Below are 8,691 nucleotides of genomic sequence, written 5' to 3'. Positions count from 1 at the left end.
GACAGAGTTTAACAGAGCCCAGGGCAGGGTTTAACAGAATGTTTTAGCTCTGGGTTTGTGGGGGTCCCTGACACCCCCTCACTTGTCTGGAAAATCTGTCCCTGCTCGGCTGCTGTTGGGACACTTGATTCTCATTCAGATACATGGGAACCGGGCGTCCAGCCCCAGCAGCTCGGGAACCCCCAGCCCTGCCTGGAGCGAGGACCCAGCAGCGTTGTAACGGGACAGGGAAGCAGCAAACGCTCTCCCCACCTGCTCACACAGCCCCACCAGTGCTTTGCCTGGCTGCTTCCGTCTGTGCACTGACACCAACAGCTGTGTGGGCTCCAGCAACCAAGTCTCCTGTGAAGGGCCAGCTCTAGCACTTTTGCCGCCCCAAGCACAAAAAAAAGAAAAAGAAAAAGAAAAAAAAGCCACGATCACGCTCAGCAGCAATTCGGCAGCAGGTCCTTCGCTCCGACAGGGAGTGACAGCCCTGCCGCCTAATTGCCACCGAAGGGCTGGATGTGCCACCCCCTCTTCACTGGCCACCCCAGGCACCTGCTTGCTAGTGTGGAAGTAGAATTAATTATACTGTAAAAATAAGAATGGATTAAAGAAATGTATGTACCTTTAAGCAGAAATAAGAAATGTTGAAATACAGGTGCCAGGAAAAGAAACATTAGGCATAAACAAGGGTGCTAATGGCAAAACATTACAGAAGATCTGGTAATAGTTAGTAGGAATAAGATATGCATGGCGTTAGCCAGTGCGATTACAACTTATCAGATTCTGGCTTTTCCTTGTTATTCATTATGGTTATATTGTTGCTCGCCCTTTTAATCTGTATAAAAAGATAGTTTTGTGTCTTCATGTGCTCACATTATCTGGTGCTATTGGCGACCACTGTGCTTAATAGAAACAGAATGTGGCGACAATGTGTAGTCCTGAGTCTAATTTTACAATTTGGAGTTCACGAGATGGCAACCACTTCACTGGGCTGTGTGATTCCTGACCGTTTTTGGTGGATGACGTGGCAGCCGGGCACCTGGGCATTTGGCTGAGCGCGTCTCCACGAGAACGAAAGGCGCACAACCAAGTGAAGTCTACGCACCGAAACCTGTTGGTTTGCCCACTCCGTTCTGTTATGGGATCCGGGATCTGACAATCAGGAATCTGGTTCAGGCTATTATTTCTGTGTTTTTGCCGGATGAGAACTTCCTGTCTCTGTGTTATCCATCCTCTTTGTGGAGTGTTTTTGAGTCTGGGTGCACGTCTTCCGTCCACTGATTGAGGCGACAAGGGTTTCCTGTCCCCGTGGTCTGAGGTGACGTGGAATCTGCACAATCGAAGCCGCCACCGCACTTTGGGTAAACCCTGTGTGAAAGCAAGGGGCGATTGAGCAGTTACCTTGTGGGTCCTTTTGTGTGTAACTAGGCATCGCTCTGACGAACCTAATTTCCTTTCTTGTGTAATTGGTGTGTGAAGTTTCCTGTATGGGTAACCAGCCTGTCTAAGCCGGGCAGTTCCCCAATGAACTCCGGGGGACTATGTATTAGGATGTCGACTCTGTTAGAAAGGGTCCATGGACTCCGTAATAATATTCCTGCGAAAATGGTCTAGGTAACTCAGGCGCGATTCAACCAACTCAGTGGCCACTGTTGGAAAATCTTGGAAGCAAAGACTGAGTGGAAAATGTCTTAAAGGACAAAACTCGGCCAACCTACACTACATTGGCTAAAAGATAGGTTACACTTTTCATGCCGTGGTGGAAGAGGCCAAATCGTTAGGTGGACACAATAATCTACTTTCCTCTTCAGTTAATCAAATAATCAAGTAAAAGCTTTTAAACCTCCTCCCACACCAGCACTGAGCGCTCCCTCTTTACCTCCTATACTCCAAGACCCGAGGACCATCCAAACACTTTCATTACTCACCATTCTCATTGTAAAAAGGACAACAAAGCCCTTGTTCTGTTCCCTTTGTTATGTCTGCTCAAAAACTGATTCTTTGTTTCCATAACAATTCGCAAGGGGTGGGGCTCCTCAACTTAGCCCCACCATTCCTGGCCCTTTCTTAACATTTCTTTCAACAATTGTGAAATGACACATAGGCACTCCAAACTTGGTTCATGGAAAAAGACGTCGGGCCCAGACAAGCAGGCCAAGCACACGAAACAGAAGAAAACAGGTTGAGAAGCCCTAAGGGAATAGTGTCAGCGAAAGAAAAACCAGTAAGTGCAGCATGAATCCCTGGAACAATACTTAAAATGGTGATAATCTGAGGTGATAAAGTGTCATTTGGACATAACAGTATTTCAGGAAAGAGAGTTGAAAAAGTATACTCTACAGAGGTCTGAGAGAATAAGCGTTTAATTTTGTGGATAAAGTGTTAAAAGACCATGTACAGAGAGAATTTTGGTTTTCTTTGGCCACCATTCTAAAGCGAAATGAGGCCTTTCCAGAAGAGTGCTTACAATAATCCATATTATATATATATATATATATTATATAGCTATGTAAAACAAAGCAGTGTAAAGAAGTGTTAAGAAAAGAAAATGTAACATGTATCTATTGTCTGATGAAATATGTAACATTCTAAGAATCTTAACCCAAAACACATCTGGGTTTCGTAAACTCCTGTTTTCTAGGTGTGAGATAAATTTGGTTATTTTTTTATTTTGTTTTTAATGCCACTAAAAATTCATTTGACTCTTTAATTCAAAGTTGCAAAACTGACAGACCTTTTTGCAAGACCCAGGTAATTAGTGCTGTTTGGCTTTGGGATTTAGCATTTAACCCTTAAGGGGTAACTTGATTCTTTACAAAAATTAAAATGTTTTTAAATAAAGACCAAGTCATGGTTGCAATAGGGCAGTCAAAATCAGGAGAATAGGTACAGATTCTGGAGTCTTTTTGTTTGGTTGGGGGTTTTTTTGGTAACAATAGCAGATAAGAGCTGTAATAAAAGAATACGAAATTAACAGTGACCCTCTGAAGCAACAGCAGAGGTGAGGTGCACAAAACAAAAAGAAGCAATGTTAAAAACACTGAGCCTTAAAATAGCTCTGTGTAATCAGACTGTCACTTTTATAAGGGTACATGCTAGGCTGGTGCCTGGAGCCAGCCCTGCTCCTGTGCTGAGAGCCAGCGGCTGCAGGGCCAGGCCCTGATGCTGCCAGCCCAGGCCATTGAACTGGGAAGGAACAATTCTAGAAAGAAAAGATGGGGAGATTTTCCAGGCCCAGATGGCAGCCGGGTGTCCAGCTCCCTGGACAGTCTAGAGAGACGGGGGTTGTTATCCTGATGTGTAACAGCTATAAACCCAGGGGAGCTGGCACCCAACCCAGGCCTAGGGGTGGGCCAAGCCCTCACCTCTGAGCCCAGGAGTTGGGTCAGGGCAGGCAGAATCCAGGCTCTTTGTAGGTCGCCAGGCAGAAAGCTCTGTGAAGGTGAAGTTCAAGGTGAGGGGCAGTGCCTGTCCCTGTGGGGTAAGAAATATCCCATGGCTGGTGCCGAGATCCCCACAGCACGTGTTGCAAACCCCAGAGACTCCTCGTCCCTGTGACACTGAAAAGAAATGCAAACCCATTCAGCCAGGAAACACAGAGCAAGGCCCCTGCGGCTGGCACAGGATCTTGTGATTCAGACAGGTGTCCAACTCCCACTTCCGGCTCTGACGTCCAATGTTCAGGCTTCCACGAGATTCCCCAACCCTGCTCAGCTGCTGCCAAGCCCTGCGAGCTCCTGCTGCACCTGACTGTTCGCTGCCAGGGTCCCTACAGCCCTGCCCGTGACCCCAGGCCCTGCACCTCCAGCGGGTGCCCAGGTTCTCGGCCTCACGGGAGGCTCCAAGCAGCTGTCGCAAGGCCGGATCCAGAGTGGCTTGCTCTGAGCTCCAGCTGGCTCCTTATGGCTTTTACCCCAGGGCTTTGAGCAGTCACCCTGGTTCAGCTCCTCACCCTCCTGGATGGGGAGAGAGGCCAGGAGCATGGGCCTGTCACTGGGCTGCAGCACCCGAACCCAGAGCTCCAGGGGAGGCTCCAGCCGGAGCTGTTCTCTGGATCAGTGACTCACTAGCTGGGGGTTCTGTTCTTTGCCCCCTGGGGAGCTCTGCAGGCACCAGGCTTGAGTCACTCGCTTGCTCTCTGGCCCAACAGCTCCCCTTACCCGTTCCCCATGGCAGCTCCCGGGGTGACCCCCGCAGTGCAGTCAGCGCTCTCTCCTGCACGGGGGAGCCCAGGTCAAATCCCGTCTTCCCGGCAGGCAGAGGGGGATCAAGCCAGGTCTCCCACAGCCAGGGGTTGGGGGGTAACATATGGCTCTACCCCCTCCTCCCAGGGCTTTCCTGGCATGGTGCCTAACTCCAGGGTGGCGTTCCAGCTGTGGTGCCTGAGCACAGAGGTGCCTAAATTCCAGAGGAGGCTGGGCTTAGCACAGTTCCCATTGCCAGCTTTGACAGGGGATGTGGGCCCAGCCTTGTCTGGCAGCCGTCTCTGCTCTCCCCCACAGTGGGGCACCGTCCCAGGCAGGGCCTCCCCCAGCCCCCAGGCACACACCCTCCCCAGTCCCTCTAACGAGGTGTATGGGCCAAACGCCAGCAAATGGAACCTTCAGAACCAGCCTTGAGCTCACCCCTGGGCTGTGGGTTTCAGGGCCACCTCCCAGGGCTCCCGGGTGACCCTGCTTCTGGCAGCCTCCCAGACTCAGCCAGTTCTGCTCCTGTCATAAATAGATAGCTAAGGGTTAATGTTTCTTTTACCTGTAAAGGGTTAACAAAGGGAACCAAACACCTGACCAGAGGACCAATCAGGAAACTGGATTTTTCAAAGTCAGGGCGGGAATTTTTGGGGTCTGAGTCTTTTGTCTGTCTCTCAGCTCATGAGAGTTTTTCGTATCTTCTATCTTCTGTTTCCAAATTTGTAAGTACAAAGGTAGAAAAATAAAAAATAAATTGGCTATATTAGTGTTGTTTTGTGTATTTACATGTGTGGTAGCTTCTGAAATGTTTCAAATTGGATATCTTTGAATCGACTGTTTATTCATATTTTTCTTATTAAGCAATAGCCCTGTATTGTCACTATGCAGAGATTATATTCTTATGTCTTTTTCTTCTTTTAATATATAAGTTCTTTTTAAGACTTGTTTGCGCTTCTTTCTCTTGCGTAGGCTAAGGAACACAAGGAGGGGAATTCTCTTTGTGTTACGATCCACGGCAGGGTAGCTCTGCAGCCCCAGGGGAATTGGTGGGAGCGGGAAGGATAGAATCATTTCTGTTTCCTTGTATTTGGGTTGTGTCTCTTTGTGGAGAGAGGAGACATACTTTGGTATGTGATGTAAAGAGAGTTGCCATCAGTAACTCTCGGTTGCCGAGAGGAAGTCTGGGTGGGAGAGAGAGGGGGAAGGATGGGTAATTTCCTTTGTGGTAAGACTTCAGGACCTCTGAGTTCATTGGGGTCCCCCAGAGAAAGTTTGGGGGACCAGAGCGAGGCAGGCGCTGTAATTCCTGTCTGGTGGCAGCGAGATAAGATCCAAGCTGGTAATTAAGCTTGGAGGTTCATGCTAGGCACCCACATTTTGGACGCTAAGGTTCAGAATTGGGAAAGATGCTTATGATAGCTCCCTTCCGAGGCGCCAGCCCCAGAGTGACTCCCAGGACCCACCCCCCTCCTTCATGGCGTCCCTGCCCAGCCACAGGTGTAGCCCTGCCTCTGTTGATTAGCTCATTTGGGCTTGTGGGGCACTAGGCATCCTCTGCTCATGGGCCCAGATCCCCAGGGCAGATCCAAGGAGCTCTCTGCTCTGTGCCCAGCTTTGGGGCGTTTCCTCTCCCCAGTCTGGCAACCCCACCAGGGCTCTGGAGAGGCAGGGCGGGAAGGAGAGTGCGACCACAATGGGGCCAAGACAGGGCCTCCCTCATGTCCCAGATTCACGGCTCTGTAGGCTCTAGGACCAGGATGGGCCATCCCATCTGGCCTCCCGCAGGCCACAGGATTGTGCATCAAGTCCACTGTAGACTAGCACCCTGTATTGCTTTTAGGGGCCACACTGCACAGCCAAATCACTACCTTCTGCTAGGGCACCTCCTCCTGGCCGCTCTGGGCATTGCTCCTTCAAGGTGCTGCACCCTCCTCTGGGGGTCTCACTTCCCACTGTCCTGGCTCCATGACACCGTGCCCAGGGAATGGCAGGGAAACTGGGCCGCCCTCTGCTCTGGGTCCCAGATCAGGACCCTTCACTCAGCAGCCCAGGTCTGTGCTGTCCTGCACCTTGCTGCTTTCCCCTGCGCCTTTCCGGCTCCCCCCTCTGGGTTTGCCAGCCCAGACTCCCTCCTCCCAGTGAGTAACCACAGACTCCACTCCATAGCCCCAAACACGCCTCCCTTGGCCCCAGGAGTGACTGCAGACCATATCCCTGCTGCCCCTGTCTGCTCGCAGCTCCCAGGCTTTCCACAGGCCCCTGCTGCTCCCAGCCAGCTGAGCTGTGAGAGCAGGAAATTGCCCAGAGTGTGACTAATGCGGCCAGAGCCTGCAGAGAGCCTGAGCCCATCGCTCTGAGAGGCAGGAGCTGCTTCCTGAGTCCCAGTGGGGTGGTGAGTCTCACCGGGGCTTGGGGAGAGGGAAGGGAGCAGGTGCCAACAATTCTGAAATGAAAAGTGTCAGAAATAGCAAATAAAATAAAAACCTCTTTTATCCCCAGGGTTTTGGTTCAATGTCTGTCTGACAAATGACAGCCCTGGGGCCATGAGGCCAGGGCAGCCTGATTTTTAGTATAGTCAAACAGAGTTTGAGGGGGACACTCCAGCTGCATTTCCTGCCCACCCAGGGCTGGGTTTAGTTTAGGGGTCCCCTGTGATGCACAAGGGGAAGTGTGTGTCTGGCAGGTCAGACCCTCCTTGGGGAAGGCAGTGCGGCTGGCGCAGACAGCAGGCCTGCCAGTGAAATGGCCCTGGAGGGCAGCAAAGGGGCAGGCAGGAGACAGCCTCAGTTCAAGGGTGGGGGGAGGGAGGGCGGTTTGCAGAGGTGCCCTAGCACGTGGCCAGCTGTGTGGACGGAAGGGGTTGCAGATGGTCCCTGGCTCCCAGTGTGGGGGACAGGGACTTTGCAGACAGTCCCTGACTTAGTGTAGCTGAGAGTGGGGATTTTGCAGATGCTCCTTCACTGGGTGGGGAGGGGCTAGCAGGGGAAAGATATTTTGATTTTCCAGCCTCTGCATTGCTCCCCTGAGGTGAGGTCCACCATGGTGCCCCTAGTTCTGCCTCCCTTGGTCCAGGGTCCCTCAGTCCTCTACGCGTCCTGCCCTCACCCCTGGGTCTAGGCTTGTCCCCCTGACTCAGGGCTTTGCCCCCACAGAGTCTCCCCTCGCTGGGTGTGGGGGCCCTGTGTGCCAGGGCAGGGTTGGAGGGGGGTGACCCCTAAACCTTTGTGGCTCTGCCCTGTACAATCCCTGGTTCCCCCGCCCCTTTCTGTTCCTTTTTGTACTTCTCCCTGCATGGATCTCCCGCTGCCCATCCCCGTGGCACCCAGCCAGGTTGGTCCTGCTCCCCACAGGCTCTGGGAGCTGCTGGGGGCCTGTTCCCTGCTCAGATCTCACCCCCCTGCCCATGACTCAGCCTTGGGTGCTCTGCCAGAAGCAGCTGCAACAGCAAGAGCCACAGCCAGTGAATTGCTATAGCTTTCACACCGATTCCCTTTCTCCAGCCTGGGAACTAGGCGTCAGAGTTAAATCCCAGGGACAACAAACCAGCTTCCCTTCCCACCAGAGCCTTTCCCGGGGCCTCTGCCATTTCCTGGTCTGTGGCACTTACCCTGGAGCAGGTGAAGAAGTGCCTGGCCCCTGGCTGTGAATACCTGCTCTGCAGGGGGGACACAGCAGCATCACAGGCCCTATTCTGGCACCGGCTCAGGACTGGGGGTGGCAGGCAGACGAGGTTGCGCTAGAGGGAAAGCGCATGTTTCTGGGTGTAGGTAACTAGCAGCTGGCACAGCTCACCCAGGGCTGGGGTTGATCCTCCACGGCAGCCAGCGTTTGAAGCAGGATGGAGATTTGTGCCTCAGTTTCCCTAGGAGTTCATTCAAGGCCTTGCCAGGCATGCAAGTTACCTGGGTGAGCCCAGTGTTCCCATCTAACCTTGCAACTGGGAATTCTTCACCTGGCCAAGAGGCAGTGAGATGAAACGTGGCCCTGAGAGTGGGGTCTGAAGCCTCTCTTGGTCATGTAACTCTGACACTCCTCACCCCTGGCACCCTCAGATCCCTGCTCCTCCACAGAGACGCCCCGCGCATTCAGAGCCAGGTTCCTGCTGCTGGAGAACCCAGCCCACTGCCGGCTTTTCAGCCCTGCCAGGCCCAGGCCGGCCAGCTCCGGAAAGGGAGCAGGACCCCCAGCTGTGGCCAGGACTGGACTTTGCAGCTTCAGGCAGGGAGGGTCATGGCAGCCATTCCAGTCCCCAGTGAAAATAAATAGCAGCACCCGCCCCCACCTCCACCCAGAATGGCCGATCTGCAAACCTTCTCTGGTCTCTGCAGAGTGACAGCCCAGCTGGGTGAACCCCCTGGTGACCCACCCAGGTTCCCCACAGCCTCCCCCAGGAGTCCTAGTTCTCTTACCTCTTCTCCTGAACAACCCCCCAGCGTGGCACTGGGAGCGGGGCCCAGAATGGGGGAGGAGTGGGAGTGTGGATCCGAACCAGAGCAGGAAATTCAGCACATTG

This window comes from Chelonoidis abingdonii, chromosome 14, assembly GCF_003597395.2.
Source record: "Chelonoidis abingdonii isolate Lonesome George chromosome 14, CheloAbing_2.0, whole genome shotgun sequence".
NCBI classification, from domain to species: Eukaryota; Metazoa; Chordata; order Testudines; family Testudinidae; genus Chelonoidis; species Chelonoidis abingdonii.
The sequence above is the reverse complement of the archived record's forward strand: the minus strand, read 5'-3'. Positions refer to the sequence as shown.